A 25,350-nucleotide genomic window follows, 5' to 3' on the forward strand; every position below is an offset into this window, starting at 1 on the left:
CAGGGGTGATGAAGGGATGGACGCCTCAACGACGCTTGGAGGATTCTCCCAGTACCGACATGTAAAACACATTTAAGACCACTATATCAGGTAAGATAAGTGTAAAGGTGACTAAATGGGTGTTATTTTATATATAAATGGCTCACATTAAAAATAATTTTTAACAGGTCTTTAGATTTTTATGCCCTATAAAGAAGAAAAAACATATATAGATGTATATTGGGCAAGTCTTTAAAATTATATACGATTGTATGTGACTAATTCAAATGTAAATGGGTTTGGTATTTAATTTTGTTTGGAACACCAACAACAAGGAAAAATATTTAAATTATAAAAAACAACATCATTTTGCCCCTCACATTGCCACATACTGTACTTGCCAACGTTGAGACCTCCTATTTTGGTCAGGAGTGGGGCAGGGCGTAGTTGGGAAGGGGGCGTGGTTAAGAGGGGAGGAGTATATTTACAGCTCGAACTCACCAAGTCAAGTATATATATATATATATATATATATATATATATATATATATATATATATATATATATATATATATATATATATATATATATATATATGTATATATATATATATATGTATATATATATATATGTATATATATATATATATGTATATATATATATATGTATATATATATATATATATATATATATATATATATATATATATATATATATATATATATATATATATAAAATAAGATAAATACTTGAATTTCACTGTACATTTATTACACATATACACACACATAACACTCATATATTCATTGTTGAGTTAAGGGTTGAATTGTCCATCCTTGTTCTATTCTCTGTCACTATTTTTCTAACCATGCTGAACACCCTCTCTGATGATGCATTGCTTTGTGGCACACACAAAAGTGCTTTCATCAAATGCACTAGAGTCTGGAATCTTCCATCTCTCCGTAGCATGGCCCAAAACCGGTCAATCTTTGCTTCCTGAGGAAGATCTTCACCACCAAGCACTTGGTAGTCCACCACTTCTTCCCGGAGGCTATCTAGGTCCAATCGTAGCTGCGGCTTGGAACAGACAAGCGCAATTCTTCATCTTACTCGTCATCGGCGTCGCCATAGCTGTATCTTCCTCGTTCTTCTGCTTCGTCTCCTTGTTGTGTGCGCAGTTGTGTACTGCACTCTCTAAAAGCCGTAGATGATATTTTCACATATGCATGTACAGTAGATTGCAGTATTGTCCTGTTTAAGAGTGTCACATCATTGTTGTTTAGGGCAGACAAACTGCTTTACGATAGACGAAAACGTGACTGCTGTTGTTGTGTGTTGTTACCACGCTGGGAGGACGCTAATGAAACTGCCTAACAATAAACCCACATAAGAAACCAAGAACTCGCCCTTGATCATTCTACAGTTATAACGTCATTGGGCAGGCACGCCGTTTATATTGTGGGAAAGCGGACGTGAAAACAGGCTGTCAACACGTCACCCAGGTTCGCATGGAGCTGGAGGGAGCGTGGCCTCCAGCTCCGCCTGAATTTCAGGAGATTTTCGGGAGAAGATTCGTCCCGGGAGGTTTTTGGGAGAGGGGCTGAATTCCGGGAGTCTCCCGGAAAATCCAGGAGAGTTGGCAAGTATGGATTGCAAGCCAATGTGACACGGAAACATTTTTAAGATTTGATTACTTTACAACTACTGCACAGTGCATTTGTTATGCATATTTTCAGTTCATACATTGAATGTAATTATTAAAATGTGACTACCAAAAAATGACTTCTATAAAGTAGTAATAATCATCATCAATTATTGGTGTATCAGTTGACTATATAGTATATAAGCGTTTGGATATACCTTCTCATTCAGTATAACGAGAAAGTATGTGGAAACACTTCCGCTGCACTGTACTCTTATTTTATATAAGTTAAAGTTAAAGTACCAATGATTGTCAAACGCAAACTAGGTGTGGCAAAATTACTCTCTGCATTCGACAAATCACCCTTGATCAGCCCCTGGGAGGTGATGGGATCAGTGAGCAGCAGCAGTTGCCGTGTCTGAGAATCATTTTTGGTGATTTAAACCTCAATTCCCAATTTTGTGTCCCATTTTTATAAATAAATGATAAATGGGTTGTACTTGTATAGCGCTTTTCTACCTTCAAGGTACTCAAAGCGCTTTGACACTACTTCCACATTTACCCATTCACACACACATTCACACACTAATGGAGGGAGCTGCCATGCAAGGCGCCAACCAACACCCATCAGGAGCAAAGGTGAAGTGTCTTGCTCAGGACACAACGGACGTGACGAGGTTGGTACCAGGTGGGATTTGAACCAGGGACCCTCGGGTTGCGCACGGCCACTCTTCCACTGCTCCACGCCGTCCCTTTATAGTCTTTGGTATGACTCAGCCGGGGTTTGAACTCACGACCTACCAATCTCAGGGCGGACACTCTAACCACTAGGCCACTGAGTATTTTTACACAACTTGCACAATATGATTCTCTTTCTTTGCTTGGGAGGATGACAATGACCAGGGTTGATATGTTTTAGGTTATGCTTATTTTTGTACATCCCAGTTATTTCTTCATCTTTAATCAACTTAAAACCTGTTGCAGCATCATTCTGATTATTGTTCTTGGATGAGTGAACTGGCAGGATGCTTTATTCAGCAGCTGGTAGTCATTCAACAACACACACCATGGCCCCCTAAGACACACACACACAAAGTTCGAGTTGTGAATACGGCCTGAATGTCTTTTGGGCGTGATCAAGACAATTTGTCGCTCCTCTGGCCAAATGACTTCAAGATCAGCAGACTCTTCTTTTAAAATGTACAACATGGTAATTGTGTTTAAGCACTTAACAAAAAGCACTGAACACTTTGTTCTACACATCGAATCTGACGTCATTTAGACAGAAAAGAGGAGGAAGACACATGTTAAGCTTTGCATTTTTATACAACAGCAATTTTTTCTTTTCCTTGACCTAGTGTAATCTCCTTTTCGCATGTTTTTTTTACTCTCTTTTCACGAGAATGTATCGATTTGTTTCTTCTTATTTTTTTAAATACATTTTTCCAGGTAGAGGCTCCGCTGGGTCGGATGCGCGGTGTCCCATCCCTACCTGGGGTGTTACGGTTCATACACCGTCTGGCTCTTACTCTGCTGTGCTCTCTGCAGAGATGCAGCTGGTGCGTCCTGTGTTCCAGTGCCAGAACGTAGCTACTTGTACTGGTACAGTAAGCCTCTCACGTCTCTTGCTTACTTGCCCATGTGCTTTCTCGCTCTTTGTGTTTCCCCTCCGTTAAGCTCACTGTGTCTTATCTTGTGTCATTATCCAGCAACCTTTTTCATCCCCTGGTTTCGAGCTGTGTGTCACGTCTCTCTGGAACCCCTCTGGACTCTTCGCTGCCTTCCTGGATCTCGACCTCATGCCAATAAAATTGATGTTGAATTTGGGTTTTTAATGCCATGCTTTTATTTTATAGCTTCGTTTACACTGAACAAGAAGTCACTGTGTACACCTTTTAATGCTGTGTAACTAGACAGCAGTTACATGTCCCCATAGGTGGAAGCCATTTTACAGAACTGAACTCTTTTGGATGATATGTTTATTTTGTGAAGTCAACGTCATCTTATAGGGGAACTGCACTTGTTTAGGAATTTTGCCTATTGTTCAGAATTATTATGAAAGACATGACGATGGATGGATTTAAAAAAAAAGTAATTTTGACTTGTAAATAAATGTAAATACAAGTCAGCTTACAGTGGAGCCAATGGGAGCTCCTCTCTTTCGCCCATAAAATCCAATATATAACCATTCAATAAGTGACAAAAATACTCCTTTTACATTTCAGGACTTGAATTTTAACCAAATATTAGGGATATTGTTATTATAAGCGCTAATGCAGACAAACTATTTATAGCGGCGTGTGTCCCAATGTTTAAATCATCAAGAGGTGTGCTGCTTTCTCGCTTCCTTGCTCCCTGGAAGTTTATTTTAGATAATAAATCATGCATCTCACCTGGACAGAAGAAGTCTGAGTAGGTATTCTGACAAGGGCCTGAAATTGGCGAGATTGACACAAAAAGACGCTTGATCCCCTCACCACCCCTCGACCCGGTTTCTGTGAGAGGATTTTGAGACATGCTTCATTTAAATAAGAATATATTACCATCCTAGCAGTCCGCATCCTAATGACAGCAGACCATGTACAGTAAGTGTGTTTTTTTTATGTTTGTTGGCTCTCATGAAGGCTGCAGTGAATAATAATCAATGATGAAGAAAAAAAGGCAAACATTGTGATGTTTTTTTGAAATGATTGCTTCTTAGAATGATCAAAATATGTAAATATTAAATGTTATTGTAAATGTGCCTGTTACTACATTACATTTATACTTATATCATATATATAAAACCTCAATAGAGGTGTTTGAATGTTTGTTTAGGGGTTTTGTAGGCGTATTTGCGCCTCTCCCATCGGCTCCATTGTAAGTGGACTTTTGATTGCATTTATTTAGTATTTACAATGCAAAAAATATATATAGAAAATAACATCCATCGTCATGTCTCTCATAATGATTGTGTACAATAGGCAAAAATAAAAATAAAAATACAAGTGCAGTTTCCCTTTAAATGAGCATTTTTTTTATAGTAAAAAAACAAAAAGGTTGACTGAAAATTGGTATTGGTATTTGTATTTGTTTTCAGCACAAAACCGTTTAAGATTAGACAAACAAACAGTGTACAGGGTTACAGAACAGGAACGCTGATGGGTCGCCACAAGTTGCCCCGTAAAAAACACAGGGCGAGTATGAGTACTGCCAGCAACTTCCAATTTGTCGACAAACCAGAGCAATGCTTACTCCAATCAGCAGATGTCCTTTGGTCATAATTCCGAATTAGAGGATATTTATACGTCCTCGACTGCAAGGGTCGCCAGGCACGCGGCACTCCTTCTTCTCCCAAGAGTGCGTCGTGTGTCCAGCAACAACCGCGCCGCCACGACAAGCAGGTTCCCCCATACCCAAGGTCTTGTCAATTTCTTTGAGACCAGTTAAATAGTTCCAATGTTTAGATTTGGAGAGCAGTGCAAAAAGAGGCAACAAGAAAGTTAAGACAAGACAAGACAAGACAAAGAAGCAAGCAGGAAAGATAAGGGAGAGGAAAGGGGAGCATCCACCCTCGATAATAATAATAATAGCAACAATAATAATAATAATAATAATAATGAATTCCATTTATATAGTGCTTTTCAAGACAATCAAAGGGCTTCAACTGAGAACCCACTATTCTTTCACTCCCCAGTCACAGATTGATGATGGTAAGCTACATTTGTAGCCACAGGTGCCCGTTGGTCGTCTGATGAAAGCGGAGCTACCAATTAGCGCCTACCACCGACCACCACCATTCATACACCGGTGTGAGCGGCACTGGGAGCAGGTGGATAGAGTGTCTTGCCCAAGACTAGTCAGTCGGCCGTGACTAGGATGGCGGAAGCTGGAATCGAATCTGGAACCCTCAAGTTGCTGGCACGACCGCTCTATCATCTGAGCCACACCTTCTCATTTATGAGTAGTTTGACATCGACAAGTTTGCGACATTAGCGCGTTGGATTGTTTTGCATTGTGAGGGATATGAATACGGGCTCTATGTTCATCCAATACAATGACACATTTATTAAAAATGTTTTGAAGCTTACTATCCTAGCTTTGATGTATACATTTGCATAAGTAGAGCGTTTTGAAACGATTGTGGAAACCGTGCGACATCAATATAATTCATCCACTCATAATGAAATAAATAAGGAAACCATAAAATAAACTAAGAAATTATAAAATAAATTATTAAATAATTAAATGTACTTTTACTGGGGACGGCGTGGCGCAGTTGGGAGAGTGGCCGTGCCAGCAACCTGAGGGTTCCTGGTTCAATCCCCACCTTCTACCAACCTCGTCACGCCTGTTGTGTCCTTGAGCAAGACACTTCACCCTTGCTCATGATGGTTCGTGGTTAGGACCTTGCATGGCAGCTCCCGCTATCAGTGTGTGAATGTGTGTGTGTATGGGTGAATGTGGAAATAGTGTCAAAGCGCTTTGAGTACCTTGAAGGTAGAAAAGCGCTATACAAGTATTACCCATTTACCATTTACCATTTACTATAAATACATCAATGGCACATTCAAATGTATTTAATTCCATCCATCCATCCATTTTCTACCGCTTATTCCCTTTCGGGGTCGCGGGGGGCGCTGGCGCCTATCTCAGCTACAATCGGGCGGAAGGCAGGGTACACCCTGGACAAGTCGCCACCTCATCGCAGGGCTGTATTTAATTCCAAATTAAATAAATCAATGCGGTTTAAGTAATCATCTAAAGATATGTTTATTTATTTCTGTACACTTGACTCTTAATAAGTGATGATAAAATTGAATATGCCAAACTATTGTTTTTTTGAGGTCAGTTTAGTGTCACGGCCCAGGCGCACCACAGTGAGCATTAAGCCGTGCAGTGCGCTGGGCACACCTCCAAGAGCGAGCCAGCGCGTCACTCCAGCTGCAGCAAGCAGCTGCATTCAATCAATCATCAGCAATCAACACACCTGTTGCTGACGAGATGATCTGCCTTCATGAGCATATTCTGCATTCTGTGCCAGAACGTAGCTACCTGTTCCTGTACTGTAAGCCAATATTCTACTCGCTATATGCATACTCATTCAAGTACCTCGGGTGTGGGTGGACAACAAGCTGGACTGTATTGTTTTAACGGACCACTTGTACAGGAAAGGACAGAGCAAGCTGTACTTCCTGAGGAGGCTGCGCTCCTTCAACATTTGGAAAAAACTCTTGTGGATGTACTACCAGTCTGTGGTTTCCAGTGTTCTGTTCTACATCGTAGTGTGCTGGGAGACGGTACATCTAAAAAGGACAACTCCGGACTGGAGAAATGGTCAGGCGGGCTGGCTCTACGATCGGAATAAAACTGGACTCACTGGTGACGGTGGCAGAGAAGAGGACTGTGGAAAAACTGGTGAGCATCATGGATGATACCAGTCACCCTCTGCATAATGTTTTCAGTAGCCAGAGGAGCCTGTTCAGTGCTAGACTGCATCACCCAAAGTGCAGGACTAATAGACTCAAAAACTCCTTTATCCCAGATGCCATCAGACTGTACAACTCCTCTCTGGGGGTGAGGGGGGAAGTGGAGTACTAGGATGAAAGGGGATGGAAAACAAAAACATATACACAGATTATTTATTATTTACTTTTTAAATTATATCTCAATTCTGTACACTGCTGCTGGAATTTAAGGAATCAATAAAGTACTATCTATCTATCTATCTATCTATCTATCTATCTATCTATCTATCTATCTATCTATCTATCTATCTATCTATCTATCTATCTATCTATCTATCTATCTATCTATCTATCTATCTATCTATCCATCCATCCATCTATCTATCTATCTATCTATCTATCTATCTATCTATCTATCTATCTATCTATCCATCCATCCATCCATCCATCCATCCATCTATCCATCCATCCATCCATCCATCTATCTATCAGTGACGTGCTGTAAGGGGAGGCAAGTGAGGCAGTGCCTCACCTGCCACCAGGTGGCTTAACCATGAGATGTTCCAAAACGAAGTAATACAATAAAATAAGTTTTGATATTTCTCTTTCGGTTTACGCTTTCTATGTGATTCTGGTGTGGTTCCTGTATATATTTATCATTTTCATAGTCAAAATCGCGGAAATTCCATGTATCCTGATCAAAACAATGCAGCAGATGAGAAGTGAGGCAGACACAGGCGGTGCCTCCACGGCTACACACAGTGTGTATTGGGCGTGCATGCGAGGTGGCGCATGCTTGTTGCCACATGGAAAAGGCAGGTCTTGAGGCAGCAAGTACCTCTGCCTCAAGGTAGGGGGCGATATATTTGCAGTTCAATGCCTCAGCAGTACTCTGACTCGCCACACTGGGAGAAGTGGGGTCGCTCAAGCTAGCAGACACAGGTCTCTCCAGAAGAAGCCAGCATTTTTTTATTTTATTTTTTTTTTTAACTGTATTTATAACAAACATGGCATTTTTATTAGAGTAAGCCAGCGTTTGTGGGTGTTTTTTGTCAGATGCAAAAATATTGTTTAATTTTCTTGGAATGAATTTGAATTAAATGAATGTTTCTGTCAATATGGAGGATTAAATACTGTATCCAAGATGAAATACTTCTCTAAACTAGACTTAAAGACAAAATGAATGCGATCACACAAAGTGCGTTTTAATGGAGGATAGCTATTGCTACTTCAGATACAAATACAGAAAGGTAATATACATTCACAATACTTGATTTATTTTGTTAAAAGCAAATGGGACCAAAAAGTATTTAATAACAACTTTATCAAATAGTTTTTGGACCTATTTATCATATCATAATATCGTTATGATAAAATGTTTATGAAAGCAAATAACTCCCTTTTTTTTCTCCTGTAACTCTAATGTGCAACCTATATAAACAATGACTAGAGCTGCACATATGAATTTAAGTAAAAAAAATGAAATAAAAACAAGAATAAAAAAAGTATGTATGCCTCACCTGGTGTTTTAGTTCACCGCACATCGCTGCTATCTATCTCCTCTCTCTCTGTGTTTCTCCCCCTTCGTGTTGATAGGTCTCATGTCCCCCTTGTCGCATTCCATTCCCGGGTTACGAACTGTGTGTCTCGTCTCCCTGTGTTCCCCTCTGGTTCTCTGGCGGCCCCTTTTCGATCTCGACCCCCCGCCTGGACACTGACTTTGAGGCCTCTCTATTGCCCCCGACTTCCTGCCTGCTCACGGACCCCTAAGCCAGTCTTGCCCCTCTTTGGACTTCCGCCTCTTGCTCAACATTACTGGTAACACTTAACATGTAATCCCCACACATAGTCGCACACCATACACACATTTGGGTTAGTTCACACTTCATATTATTGTATTTAAATAAATATAGACTTAAACAACGTCCCTGTATTCTGTGCCGTCTTCTTCCCCTGTACAACCGTACCATTTATGTTACGAAAGCAAGAAATTAACTGATTAATCGGGATAATGACAATTTAAAAATGTCATTGATTTGAATAAAAAAATAATCGTTAAACAACACTTCTTTGAAGCATGTTATTTTTCTTGAAAAGCTAAAACAGTTTTACATTTTAATCTAAGTTATTATGTTTAGAATGTGGAAATCACAAATGTGATTACGGAAAAACTGTTTTCTTGGAAGAGGCCAAATGCTGTACTAATATGGCTGACTGTTACTGTGAAACATAACGTCGACATGTTTTCTGGTTCCTTGGCGCCCCTTTTGGAGCTGCGAAGGTTTCGAAGCTAGTAGTCAAAGTGTGAGCCAATTTTGATTGTCATTAAGTCTTCCAAACGTCAGTGTTGCTAAGGGGAATCAGACCTTTGCCTAATTCAGAACATATTGATGTTGCTATGAAGAATCCAAACATGACCCCATCTTTGCAGAAATATTCCAAACAAGACATTTAAAATGTAAAACGAAAAAAAAAAAGTCTGATTTCCAACTATTTCTTGCGGCTTGTGTGTTTTACTTCTACAAGGGCCTAATGGCTCAGAGAAGAAAATATGCTTAAAAAAGTTGAAGTGTGGGAGGTTTGTGGGATTTAAGTGTGTCAGCAACTGTCTCAGTTTGACTCTCACTTCCTGTGAAATCCTTTTAGCACCAAGCTGAAATAACAGACAGTGAAATACAGCTCCTCTTGTAAAACTGCTCATGATAGGACAGTAGAGGGGAGAAATGTTCTGGAAACTTTTAGAAACAGATCTTAAAGGATACATTCAATATATGATCTTGTTTCAACGGCAATGACAATATTTCAGATAGATTATGTTCTAGAGATTCCATACATCACCAGGGACTGGCAGGAACTATGACAGGACTCCCTGTTGGACCTTCAAACAGAAGATAAGTTGGTTGGGTTTCAATGCTTAAACCCCCCCCCCAAAAAACACTATGAAGCAGTGCAGGAATTTCACCAGGGCCACGATCGCCATGGCTCTTGTTGCCCCCGTTAGCTGTGTGACCCTCGAAAAATGAAATACGCTATGGCCATAAAGGCCGTGATGCCCCGATGGACGCATCTTTTTTTCCTCTGCGTGATTGTCATGTCATTACGGCATCTTTGACCAATGGTGGGTGTCATAAGACTACTGTGAAGTGAAGTGAATTATATGTTACACCTATGTGGCACGAGGATGCGTCGAATGATAACACAGCAAAGGTAATGTTTAAATATTTATTTGAATAACAAAAGGAGCTATGAAACAAAAAAAAACACTGAAGCTACGCAAAAGGCAAACAAAAGATGCTAGCGTGTGAGCTAGGAAGTACAAACAGACTAACACTTGGCATGAAGGCACAAAATGTAAAACAAATAGAATTAGCATGAGAGCTAAGAAATACCAGGTGGCTTAGCATATGAGCTAGCGATAAAATACATACAGTCGTAACGTTGCGTGAAAGCAAGCTAGAGTCCCAGAAAGAATAAACAGAAGAGGCTGGCTTATAAAGGGAAGGTGATTGACAGAGAACAGGTGTGCAGGAACCGGGAGTAGCAGCTGAAACTAATAAGTAACCATGGTGATGGACTAAACAGGAAATAAACGGATCAAACGGAGAATGAGAGCATCCTTCCATCCATTTTCTCCCGCTTATTCCCTTTTGGGGTCGCTGGCGCCTATCTCAGCTACAATCGAGCGGGAGGCGGGGTACACCCTGGACAAGTCGCCACCTCATCGCAGGGCCAACACAGAGAGAATGAGAGCAAAGATGGAAAAATAAACAATAATATGTAAAGATCCGAGTCACGGATCGCAACATTATATTTATGTAGCGCTTTTCTCTAGTGACTCATAGCACTTTTACATAGTGAAACCCAATATCTAAGTTACATTTAAACCAGTGTGGGTGGCGCTGGGAGCAGGTGGGTAAAGTATCTTGCCCAAGGACACAAGGGCAGTGATTAGGATGGCGTGAGCAGGGATCGAACCTGGAACCCTCAATTTGCGGTCACGGCCACTCTACCAACTGAGCTGTACCTTTCAGTTTTGTTGACAAAAAGTTTTTTTTAAAAAAGAAGAAAGGTCTTTAGTGCTGACTAGGCAGGTGCAAACATTGTGGCGCTAAATCAATGTCAAAAGTTTTGTACTTGGTAAAAACTGAACTTGAATTCTCCGCGCCGCAACACCCAATGCCGCGCTTATTCATATAGGAGGTCTATGGTCTGCATTGCAAGTGGCGAGTGGATCACTATGCATGCGCAGTGTGGCGCTCCAGGTGCTAACCTGGAATGGGAGTTTAAAGCTTGGCTGTTGAAATGCATAATCTGACATAATAATTCGCCTGCAGTTCTGCAATTTGTTCTAAATGCTGTTTAATTGTGTAACGTCCCGGAAGAGTTGGTGTTGCAAAGGGTTCTGGGTATTTGTGTTGTTGTGTTTATGTTGCGTTGCTGTGCTGATGTTCTCCCGAAGTGCTATTGTTGTTCTTGTTTGGTGTGGGTTTACGATGGGGTGCATGTTTGTGACACTGTTGGTGTTGTTTATGCGGCCACCATCAGTGTGACCTGTAGGGCTGTTGACTAAGTACTCATTGCTTTCACTTGTGTGTGTGTGTGTTAAAAATTAAAATGATCATTAAAGCTGGTGATGTTCGGACAGCTTGTCAGCATTTCTTGACATCTTCGGGTAAAGACATTTAATGAAACCTGTCCAATGCTACAATATCTTCAAGATTCACTGGTTTCATGTATTGCACTAACAATCACATGGTGCGGTCTATAAAATGTTGGCTTGAACTGAGTTAGTTCCTTATTCTCTGAAGGCAACGTGACATTGCACGCCCTTATCCTTTTGCTGATTGGTCCTGTCAGGAGGCCACGCCCCTCACACACACTCTACATAAACAAGGGTCAGAAGTCTGAATCTGAAGAAAAACGATTTCAATCTGAAAAAAAAAAAAAAGTCTAAAACATAAAATTTGATTCTGAAAACAGACAACAAGCTCAAATATCAAAAGAAATAAATGAAAACAAAATAAATTAATACGAAAAATTTTAAGCGCAAATCAAAATTATATTGAAGCTAAAAAAATGCTGTTTACTTATCTTTATTTGGAATACACTGATGTTTTTTTTCTCCAAAATACAACATAAAAACCTTCGTTTTCAAATATAATTTTTTCAAGTACAAAACTTTTGAGCCTGATATAGCGCCATAAACTACTCAAATAGCTCAGTGAGGTCAAAAGACAAACCAAAGGTTACTGGATCACATTGAGATGAAAAAAAAAAGGACACACAAAACTAGAAGATGCAATGTGACACATCAAAAGCAATCAAAGAAACAGGTCAAGGACAGATACCAGCAGTCTCACGCAATGAACCAGGTGACAACTAAAGAACCCCTGATTAGATGAGCCTCCTGATTGCTAATCAGGAGCAGATGAGGAACTTACACTCTCAGGCACCTACTAAGCCGAACAGGAGAAGGAAATGGAGAAAATCGACAGAATACAATAAAGAACAGTAACTATTAATATTGGAGCAGTTAAAACAAGTCATTCAAAAGCAATTGAGCTGCCTCTAAGTTTAAGGAGAAGTAAACTTAGAAATATTTGGTGTTTTGGACAAAATAAAAGGGTTCAGGTGTGGGACAACCAGCGACATGTTTTTCCGTGGCCTGATGGATTGTACTGTGCTTCAATATACAAGTATTATTATGGTGTGTGTGTAAGGTAAGACATTATCTGGTGTTTTGTTTCGCAATATTCTGTGAAAGTAACTTTTCTTACCTTCTGCTACCTGCTGATCTGGATTTGGGATCTGCATAAATCCTGAAAATTTGCGCGGGTCCACCTTTGTAGTCCATGACATTGTCGTAGTTAGTCGATAAAAGTCTTCTTATTGTCTCTTGCCATTTCGAATATTAATTGGTGTAAAGTTTGCCAAAACATATCGGTGTAGTTTTTCACCCCAGGAACTTTAGGTATTAGAGCGTTCTGGTCAGATGGTTTTTGTCGGGACACATTTCCAGCGTTGTTATTGCAACAATGAACCACGGATGAGGAGATGCTGCTCTGTAATTGATTTACGTAAAGTCTGAATATATTCAAAACAGTTAGCTCCATCTTTTGACACTTCTATCACTCCCGTCCTTGCATGCTACACCGTTACAACAAATATGACGGAGAAAAGAAGCTGCCGAAGGTGAGCCACGTAAATAAGACCACCCACAAAACCGCGCTTCCTGAAGCGACTGTCAGAAAGGGGCTTGAAGATGATCTGTAAAAAAAATCCTACATGCAACATTTTGACCAAAGAACCACCATCACATTTTATGTAGACCACTAGGAAGTGTTTTACATTAATCCGGTGCGCCTTTTGTATGAAAATAGACCTGATTAGATCTTTTCATCGGCAGTGAGCCTTATAATTTGGTGCGTCCCATTGGCATGGCAAATACAGTACAATAGTCTGTAACCTAAATACTTGCCATGAAGATACACTCTCAGGTAGAGTAGGAGGCTGCATGCACCTAATATTGACCCGCTATAAAAGAAAAAGGGGAAGGTAATATCAAAACATTGGAAATAGACAAAACAAACAGTCCACAGAGCCATGCTGAGCAACTCATCAGGAGTCAGTGGAAGACTACCGGAAATTGCCCTTGTCTCCCGATATTCCTATTGAAGTTAAAAATCTCCCATATCGTGATGTTTTGCGCAGATATAAAATACTTAAGCGTTCCAAACAAGTTGGATCAAATCTGATCAGGCCCGCGGGCCGTATGTTTGACACCCCTGTTTGCTTCCCAAGTGCTTAAAAAAAACCTACACTTTTTTTTTTTTTTAATTTTGCCTATCATTCACAATCATTATGAGAGACAAGCCAACAACGTTTTTTTTTTTTGCTTTCTAACATGTAAAACCTGGCTTGTTTTTTGTAGCTAGCGATGCAGCTAAGAGCAGCAATCAATTCTGCCTCTTAATCACTTTAAACATGCATTCAAAAACTACGGCAAGAGATAAGCTAGATTTTGCGACAGCACAAAACGCGTTTGAGTTTGTATTACACAACTGAAAAACATGAACAATCATATTACAGTATCTGTAAAGTATTAGGCCACATTTCAAGTTTTGTTTGTCTGCTGTTTGTCATGATACATGCATGACGGGCTGCATGTATCATGACCGATATAAAATGTGACTCACTCAATGGACAGTCGTCTGTTTGTTTCAGCTGGCTGGGGAAGTTTTGTCCGGTTAATTATGGGTAAACACTGCATTTGTGTTAAAATAGCTAGGCTTCAAATTCCACATGTTGAAACTTCGATTCACTTTCACCTCACTGTGTTGGCTTCCGTCTGCTCCAACGTCTCACTCTTCCTTCCTTTGTACTCATTTCTAGAAGCAGCAGTTCATCCTCCATAATTTCAGATTAAAGAAGTGTCAGATTCAAACACTGATGACATCTATTAAACAGACGAGAAGTAAGGAATCATCCAGAGACAGAGTTCAATTTTGCTCAATTGAGGAGAGACATTATTTGGGCTGTACTCTAGTTACAGATCCAAACTATGTTCTAAAGTCCAGCCCACGTGCGTACTCTATTTATTTGAAAGGTCCCTGGTTACATCACTGAAGCTGTGGCTGAGGGAAGGGGGTAATCTCAACAGCTCCAGTTAGACACAATATATGACTATTAATGAAATGCAAATGTGTTGATATTCGTGATATGGCCCTGTCTCTGCTCTGTTTGTGTCACGGCACTCGATGTTCGGCCTTGGCAGTCAGCAGGCTGATTCTGGAAACAAACACTGATACGAGACTGGCTTTGCACAGATAGAAAAATAACAACTTCAGCACAATTGATAATAACTATAGCAACGGCCCTTCAGCATAAGAGTTGTGTGATAATATATACATAATTATTCTAACAAAAATATAAGGTTGTGAATCCTCATTTGTCTAAAAAAATAAACTTCTTCATTGTTTTGTTACCAAGTCTGCCATGATTAGAACACACTCGCAGAATCGTTTACAGAAGGGGTTGTTGACAGAAGTCAGACGTACGCTGCTATGGAAACAGAAATAAATGCACCAAATAGTTAGTTCCGGCAATGATTAAAATGACCATAATACGGTAAATAGTCCACATATCACATCTTGTTATGAATGTGATTTTTACTACATTATATGTATACTTCCAGTGTGTATACAAAACGTTTATGGAGGGCTTTGAAATTGTCTTAGAGGGTTTTGAAGGCTACAACTCCCATCAGTCGCATCTTCAGAGCGTTTTTTTTATCATCTTTAAAATCCCACCCACAAAAAGACATCTGTTCTTGTCTCTCATTATTATTTTGAACAATAGGACAATTCCAAAAAATGTGCAGTTCCCCTTTAAGACAGTTGAATCTAGAACCGGATGTAACTTCAGGTGTAACAAAGGTGTCGAAATATGGAATGATTTGATTATTGTTGTTTTAAGTTTTAGTTTGTGTCCAATCAGAATTCAAATCTGCCAGAGACTTTCAAAATCAACAATGCTGGCGTCTGTGCACTGTAAGTGAACGGGGACATACAGTTGATAGACAATTGCGATAGCCAATCAGATCACGAGTTATTATCAGTAAGGCCTTCTTGATGGCCTCACGGTGAACATGACATTTACGCGTCCTGTGATTAGATACTTACCGGGACTGTAAGCGGATGAATTTGAGAACGCATAGAGCTGATAGACAGTTGGGATAGCCAATCAGATCACAAGTTGTTGACAGTAGCCTGTCTAGGTAGCCTGATGTTAACGAGACTGTGATTGGATACTCACCTGTCATTCCAAAGTGAGTATCGATTCACAAGTTTCAATTTAGCAGGAAGTGGGAAGTGTTGCGCGGTAGCCAGACCGGGCTAGCAGAGAAGGAAAAAACAACATTGATTAGGTGGCAAATATATATATTTGCAAGGCCATTTTCAAGAAGGATCAATCAATCAATCAATGTTTATTTATATAGCCCCAAATCACAAATGTCTCAAAGGACTGCACAAATCATTACGACTACAACATCCTCGGAAGAACCCACAAAAGGGCAAGGAAAACTCACACCCAGTGGGCAGGGAGAATTCACATTCAGTGGGACGCCAGCGACAATGCTGACTATGAGAAACCTTGGAGAGGACCTCAGATGTGGGCAACCCCCCCCCTCTAGGGGACCGAAAGCAATGGATGTCGAGCGGGTCCAACATGATACTGCGAAAGTTCAATTTTTAGATATTTAGAAGGAGAAACTACATCTTGTGAGATGGTGTTGGCCAACCCCTGGAAGCTAGCTCAGCTGTTCTGGCAATGAAATGGGGAAATACTTGCCATTTCCACTCGAACAATCCGACGACGAGGGGTACCACTGGCTTATATGGCGTCGAATAGGTTCTATTAATTGTAAGTTCAAATATTTTATTTTTTATTTTTTGGTATGTTTTTTGCCATTTTAATTTTGACAGCACCACATAAGATATGTTTTAATTGCTGATGCGTTTTAATTGATTTTTAAATGTGCCAGAAAATAACACATTTTGTATGCTGTTGATGTGATTCATTGATTGATTGATTGATTGATTGATACTTTTATTAGTAGATTGCACAGTACAGTACATATTCCGTACAATTGACCACTAAATGGTAACACCCGAATAAGTTTTTCAACTTGTTTAAGTCGGGGTCCACGTTAATCAATGCCATACTGTCAAAGTTATTTGATGACGAACCCCAAGATGCAGAGATGGAGGCAGGCATTGAATGAAAAAACATGATTTGAAATAAAATATTAGGATAAGAACAAAGGGTATAAATAAAAAGCACGCACGTGGGCGGAATAACAAACTAAGGGAGCTAGTACTGGGAGCTAGAAAAACGAACAGGAGCTTTGGCATGGAAGCTAGTGGATAGCAAACAGAAAAACTGGAACTAGCTTATGGCTAACAAGAACAGCTTACCGCTACGACGACCAGGACAAAATGTAGCACAACACGTAGTAGCTGTAACGATGCCAGACACGACAGGCAGCAAAGACAGAAGAACGACATGTGGCAACGACAATACAAATGACAATACAATGATCCAGCAACTGACACAAGACAAAGCAGGTACAAATAGGAGTGGGCTGATTGGCAACAGGTGTGGCCAGGTGCCAATCAGCCGCAGCTGAGGAGGAACACAGCACTCAGGGAACAAGACAGGAAGCTGACAAAATAAGAGCACTAGACAGGAACTAAGGACAGGAAATACTAAACACAGAGGAAACAGACAAATGCAGCGGAAAAAACTAAAACATAGACAAACTGTCAGGGGAAACCCTGATACATACATGTGTTTCTGTATAGTATTTCTCCAGAAATGGTCATGTCGTGACATAAATTATGGTAATTGGAGAGGTATTTATTTAAGTCGGACATCACAGAAGGCCTAGGTGGGAAACGCACAGCCCGCCACTGGATTATACAATATGTGAATCAGCACCCTGTCATACCAAAGAAATTCGGTTGCTACCTATCCCTTGTTATGAACAAAAACTAATTACAAATACTGAGGGCTAAGGTACCATAAATGCAAAAGTAAGATTGGCCTGGAGGACATAGGGTAAAAAGTGCCCCCCAAAATTAAATGCTCACCTTTATACAGTTAACCTCTTCACCAAGATATATCGTGTTCTTTCTTGCTTCAAGTAGTCCTACAAAGTTAAGTACAGTTGGTATTACGCGCTGGGTGTGATTGAGAGCATATTAAACTGTAGTGACAACCTCAAAACAGCAAGCCTATTCGACTCTATTTGTCATCAGAGGTGCTCCCCAAGGACCCTCACATTGTTCTCAGCCGTGTTGGGGCCACATGAAGTTTGAATTAGACCAGGCGCCCGCCTAAAACCACTGGGGTAAAATTAGGTACGAGGGCCGCCATTCTCTCACGGGCTCTTTTACGGATTAGATGACGTTACTGGAGGACTGATATGCGCGATTAAAATTGCTGATTACCGTGCCGAATGGTGGTGTATTTTACTGACTTACCTAAAGGGGTTCCATTTGGTGGGGGTGGTGGTTTATGGGTCTTACTCAGGGCCAGGCTGAGATTATGATGGCTGATTTAACACCAGATCTTTGGATAGCGAGCAATGAACTGCTTGTGAACCTTCATGTCAAGCATTGAAACAATGTGTGCGAGGAGCTGCTGGTCATTTGGTGGGTTTTGTAGTTTCACTGCGCTGTTTTGTTAGAGTAACCTCAGGGCCAATAAAAGGTGGGGTCTCTTCAAGTTTTAAAGTCAGCCTGGGTATCAAATGACCGATAACAAAACTATTAAACTACGGCACTTGGAGATTGTGAACCCAACTCAAAAATGATATTGACATTTTTCCTTCCTTTTGGCTCATATCGCAAATCCGCTTTGACATATGTGAGATGTTGGAACTCCTGCTCGCCCTAAAAAACACATATAAGCAACTAAACCACCTGAGTGTCATTGGTGACCCTCAATAAAAAACACACACAGGAAAGGGAAACACTTCTGTTCAGTAATTGGACCACTAGAAGTGGTAGCAGAGTGACATCACGTCTTCATTAACAGGTGCCTCATCCGGTCCGGTTGGACGTTCCTGGGAACGATTTAATTACATTTTCCCGCTCACCCGTCCGCTCCAGCGCAGGCCGGCGATTAGTCTCTAGTTAAGAGCTGTTGTCAATGTTTACGATGTGTCGCCGAGAAAGGAGACAGACCTGTTGCTTTTGCATGGGGTCAAAGTCAGAGGTTAGCGAGGGGGGAGGAGGCATGCCGGTGGTCAGGTGGAGGGGGGGTATGTTTATCATAGTAGTTCCCAATTAAGGACATTATGAATTAATAAGTCTAACTGGTTTCCTGTTGGGAAGTATGTTTTAAATTCAACAGTTGTAGACTCTTTGCGGTCTTAAACTCGGGAACTGAAGATATAACAGAAGATATTGTATGTTTTTCTCTGTTAAGCCAATTTGCTAGTCTTAAATAATAAATAATAAGATCTAAGATACTGTTGACTACTCAAGATAATCAAACAGTACAAGAAAATGTCACATACGGAACCGGTTGAAATAACCAAAATGTTTTACTTCCTGTTAAGTATATACACAGGCAGAATGGCCAACCCAAAAGTGCCTGGTAAAAAATAAATATCTAATTAGTCAAAATAAGTATTTTTCTTTTAATTTTGATATACCGTATTTCCTTGAATATGAGTATGCGCCTGCCTTGAATTACTGCCGGGTCAAACTCGCTTCCCAAAATAATTAGCACATGCTTAGTATTACCGCCTGGTCAAACTTGTGATGTCACGAGTGACACTTCCCCTGTCTTCATTTTCAAAATGGAGGAGGCTGATTTCAATACCGGTAATTTGAAATCCCATAAAGGGAAGAAGATTAAGAGCTATTCAGTAGGAGTTAAGGTCCAAGCTTACATCACACTCAAATGTTTACTGCATGCCTTTGGTAAGTGCCGGGGTGAAAAGAGGTTTTAAAATAATTAGCGCATGCTTACTATTACCGCATGCCTTTGGCAAGCGCAGGAGTGAGAAGAGGTTTTAAATTCATTAGCGCCCCGGCTGCAATTCAAGGAAATACGGTAGTCCTAGTCTTATTTAATCTGATATACCTTTTTTCAGTGCATATTTTTATATTTTGAAATGTGTTTGGTATTCTATATTCCTCCAATGACAATGCAACAATTTGTTATGAAACAAATACCACAAAACACCTACAGACAGCAAATTCATATTTTTGTATGTTATTTGCAAATGTTATTCTAGGTTCCAATTTAATTTTTATTCATCATTATAATAATTTTAGCATCCATCCATCCATCCATTTTCTCCCGCTTTCTACCATTCGGGGTCGCGGGGGGCGCTGGCGCCAATCTCAGCTACAATCGGGCAGAAGGCGGGGTACACCCTGGACAAGTCGCCACCTCATCGCAGTGCCAATACAGATAGACAGACAACATTCACACTCACATTCACACACTAGGGCCAATTTAGTGTTGCCAATCAACCTATCCCCAGGTGCATGTCTTCGGAGGTGTGAAAAAGCCCGAGTACCTGGAGGGAACCCACGCATTTTTATTAAAAATATTACAATGGTGTCTCCGTATTACAAATGCCCTAAAATAGTGATTCTTAAACTGTGGTGCACGTACCACCAGTGGTGTGCTGTCAGGGCCAGCAAGGCCTTTTCTGCTGGCCTAATATAACCAGAAATCATGATCATAATTAAAGATAAAATTATTTTTTGATTTATTTTCCCCAAATATCTAAAAGTATCCATATTATCGTCATGTAATTTTATGCTCCTTACAGTGCTGTTGTTTTCAGTTTAGGGTTTTTTTCCAATCAGTATTCAGCTTTCTTATGTTGCCATGCTGTATCAAATCTGCCCGGGGCCTTTAGAATCCAACGTAAGGCCTTCTAGAAGACATTTACACGTCCTGTTATTGGATACTCACTGGGACGGTTAGCGGATAAATTCGAGAGCACAAAGAGTTGATAGACAGTTGCGATAGCCAATCAGATCACAAGTTGTTGACAGTAGCCTATCTAGAAAGCCTGATGTTAACGAGACTGTGATTGGATACTCACTTGTCATTTCTGCTGAGCAGGAAGTGTTGACCCACAAAGGAGAACTAAATGTTGATTAGGTGGCAGATATATATTTTCAAGGCCATTTTCAAGAAGGATATTTAAAGAGAAACTAGATCTTGTGAGTGATGTCAGCGATGAGGGGTACCACTGGCCTATACGGCCTCCAATGGGTACTACAAATTGTGAGTATTTTTTTTTTTTTTCTTCACTTTTAAATTATTTTTTTGCAATTTTATTTTAGACAGTATCACATAAGATATGTTTTAATTGCTGATGCGGGTTTATTGATTTTTAAATGCGCCAGAAAAACCTGTTTTGTACAATGCCCAGTAGGGCGTAAATGTGTTTCTGTATAGTATTTCTCCAGCAATGGTCATGTGGGGACATAAATGATGGTATTTTGAGAGGTAATCATTGAAGTTGGACGTCACTAAAGGCCTGGGTGGGAAAACGCACTGCCCGCCACTGTGTACCACTAGTGTGGTATGTGTCCTCCATCTGGTGGTAAGCTAAATTATCACTTATTTAAAGTACAGTGTTTAATTTTCCAAAACTGTGTGTAATGTTAGAGTGACCAAACATATCAAATATACTTGTTAGATAAAACTCTGCCTTCTTTTTAGTGAATACTTTGTCTGCTATTGTACTGTATTTTGATGTGAGCAGAGATTTTTCTAAAGTGGTATTTGGTGTAAAACAATTGAGAACCGCTGCCCTACAGTTTTTCAGAATATTATTTTTATGCATGAGGTCAAGACCAAAAAGACGCACCTCCCATAGCATAGCAAATGCAGCGTTAAACCCCGTAAGATCCAAAACATCTGGTCTGACTTGCTAGCATTATCTGATAGCTAGGGATGGACATCTTTTATTATTATTTTTTTATCCTGGGAAAAAGAAAAGGTGAGTGTGAAGGACAGTGCTGATAAGAACAAGCAGATGATAAACATTGAATCAAAGAAAGTAATAATCAAAAATATGACCAACCGTGTAGGTTGGCAAGGCAACTGAGGCTGGTGTGTGAATGTTGTGTAATTTCTATATGTGTAAACATTTGTAGTTTATTGTTTGAATGAATTAACTTCAAACCTTTTATTTTATTTATGTAAAGTACACAATGGACTGTATACGTTTGTTATGTTTATTTGATGTTTATTTTTACAGTCTTACAAACCTAAACAAAGGAATAAGTATAAAGAAGTAAAACTAACGAACGGGAAATAATTAGAAGAAGGAACATCAATTCTGAACAAAAACTGGAGCTTTTTTCTCTTCATACTGTTAACTAACTGTGCACGCTGGAAACGAGCAGCGAGGGCAGAATAATGAATTTATTGACAGTGCAGTATGAAAACCGATCTGTTTACTTTGAAATCAAGTAGACGCAGTCTCAAAAAAATCTAACCTGCAGAGGCACTTTCTGATGAAACATCCACATTTATATGTCCATCCCCTGAACTCTTGACCTCTTAAAACTGCGGCCCTCTTCACAATGTAGTTGAATTGCCCTGCTATACGGCAATGATTTCCATTATATATTATATATATGTTATTGCTTGATCAATCAAAGGTACAGCATAAAGTACAATTTAAGACATGAGAGGTCAGGTTAAATGGAGGGAAAACTAATTTTCAACCCTACTTGATTATTTTGATTGTTTTCAAACATTTATAAGAGTTTGTGTCTTTTAATTTATTTTTTATTTGGGAAGAAAAATGCACAGAAAAAAAACAATGGGAACTAATTGTACTATTAAAAACAGAAGTAGTCAATTCCTTATTACCGGTAAATGCCTTAATTGTAAAATAGCAATCCTCATCTGGTGGGAAGTGGGCGTAAAATATTAAATTATAATGCAAGATATGTGCCTGCCATTTAGGATTTTTAGATTATTAGCACTACCCAATTGGGTGAAAAGTATACACCAAATGTATATTCTTCTTAAACGTTATGACCTTTAATTCCACTCTCTATGTATACACATGCAAATCACGTGCTGCAAATAAATAAATCACACAAACAAGTGCGCGTGCATGCACTCACACACGCACAATGTGTGCAAGTGCACACATTCTTGTATTTATTACCTCCTTGAGACCTCCGAAAAATGCCTACCTCTTCAAGACTACCCTTTCTAGATAAATAAAGATTAGTATTATCAACATCAAGAATATAGACATACTATGCAAATATGAAAAAGGTAAGCTTTTGGTTAATTAATTTTGTTTTGTAATTGTCTTTTAATCTTCCCTATTCAAGTTATTACAGTATGTCTCTTACTACCATATTTTTCGGACTGTAACACATTACCGTAAAATATCAAATAATATTATTTAGCTCATTCATGTGATGGACTAGACATATAAGATTTCATGGGATTTAGCAATTAGGAGTGACAGATTGTTCAGTAAACGTATAGAATGTTCTATATGTTATAGTTATTTGAATGACTCTTACCATAATATGTTACGTTAACATACCAGGCACCTTCTCAGTTGGTTATCTATGCGTCATATAACGTACACCTATTCAGCCTGTTATTCACTGTTCTTTATTTATTTTAAATTGCCTTTCAAATGCTCCTCTCTGAGCTGCTACCTTACCGTGGTAGAGGAGTTTGCGTGTCCCAATGATCCTAGGAGCTATGTTGTCCGGGGGCTTTCATGCCCCTTGGTAGGGTCTCCCAACACAAACAGGTCCTAGGTGACTCATCAGAAAAAGAGCAGCTCAAAGACTTCCATGCAATTACAACAAAATGAACTCAGATTTCCCTTGCCCGGACGCGGGTCACCGGGGCCCCGCTCTGGAGCCAGGCCCGGAGTTGGGGCACGATGGCGAGCGCCTGGTGGCCGGGCCTGTCCCCAAGCGGCCCGGCCAGGCACAGCCCGAAGAGGCAACGTGGGTCATCCCTCCAATTGGCTCACCACTCATAGGAGGGGCCATAGAGGTCGGGTGCATTGTGAGCTGGGCGACAGCCGAAGGCAGGGTACTTGGCGGTCCGATCCTCGGCTACAGAAGCTAGCTCTTGGGACGTGGAACGTCACCTCACTGGGGGGGAAGAGCCTGAGCTAGTGCGTGAGGTAGAGAAGTTCCGGCTGGATATAGTTGGACTCACCTCGGCGCACAGCAAGGGCTCTGGAACCAGTTTTCTCGAGAGGGACTGGACTCTCTTCCACTCTGGCGTTGCCGGCAGTGAGAGGCGATGGGCTGGGGTGGCAATTATAAGATGTCCTACTGGGGGATTTCAACGCTCATGTTGGCAACGACAGTGAAACCTGGAGAGGCGTGATTGGGAAGAATGGTCGCCCGGATCTAAACCTGAGTGTTTTTTTGTTATTGGACTTTTGTGCTCGTCACGGATTGTCCATAACAAACACCATGTTCAAACATAAGGGTGTCCATATGTGCACTTGGCACCAGGACACCCTAGGCCGCAGTTCCATGATTGACTTTGTAGTTGTGTCATCGGATTTGCGCCGTCATGTTTTGGACACTCGGGTGAAGAGAGGGGCGGAGCTTTCTACCGATCACCACCTGGTGGTGAGTTGGCTGCGATGGTGGGGGAGGATGCCGGACAGACCTGGCAGGCCAAAGCGCATTGTGAGGGTCTGCTGGGAACGTCTGGCAGAGTCTCCTGTCAGAGAGAGTTTCAATTCACACCTCCGGGAGAACTTTGAACATGTCACGAGGGAGGTGCTGGACATTGAGTCCGAGTGGACCATGTTCCGAACCTCTATTGTCGAGGCAGCTGATTGGAGCTGTGGCCGCAAGGTTGTTGGTGCCTGTCGTGGCGGTAATCCCAGAACCCGTTGGTGGACACCAGCAGTGAGGGATGCCGTCAAGCTGAAGAAGGAGTCCTATCGGGTTCTTTTGGCTCATAGGACTCCGGAGGCAGTGGACGGGTACTGACGGGCCAAGCGGTGTGCAGTTTAAGCGGTCGCGGAGGCAAAAACTCGGACATGGGAAGAGTTCGGGGAAGCCATGGAAAACGACTTCCGGACGGCTTCGAAGCGATTCTGGACCACCATACTCCGCCTCAGGAAGGGGAAGCAGTGCACTATCAACACCGTGTATGGTGCGGATGGTGTTCTGCTGATTTCGACTGTGGATGTTGTGGATTGGTGAAAGGAATACTTCGAAGACATCCTCAATCCCACCAACACGTCTTCTTTTTAGGAAGCGGTGCCTGGGGATCTGTGGTGGGCTCTCTTATTTCTGGGGATGAGGTTGCTCAGGTAGTCAAAAAGCTCCTCGGCGGCAAGGCCCCGGGGGTAGATGAGATCTGCCCGGAGTTCCTTAAGGCTCTGGATGCTGTGGGGCTGTCTTGGTTGACAAGACTCTGCAGCATCGCGTGGACATCGGGGGCGGTACCTCTGGATTGGCAGACCGGAGTGGTGGTCCCTCTCTTAAAGAAGGGGGACCGGAGGGTGTGTTCCAACTATCGTGGGATCACACTCCTCAGCCTTCCCGGTAAGGTTTATTCAGGTGTACTGGAGAGGAGGCTACGCCGGATAGTCGGACCTCGGATCCAGGAGGAACAGTGTGGTTTTCGTACTGGTCGTGGAATTGTGGACCAGCTCTATACTCTCTGCAGGGTTCTTGAGGGTGCATGGGAGTTTGCCCAACCAGTCTACATGTGCTT

The sequence above is a fragment of the Nerophis ophidion genome, linkage group LG08 (assembly GCF_033978795.1).
Source record: "Nerophis ophidion isolate RoL-2023_Sa linkage group LG08, RoL_Noph_v1.0, whole genome shotgun sequence".
Taxonomy (NCBI): domain Eukaryota; kingdom Metazoa; phylum Chordata; class Actinopteri; order Syngnathiformes; family Syngnathidae; genus Nerophis; species Nerophis ophidion.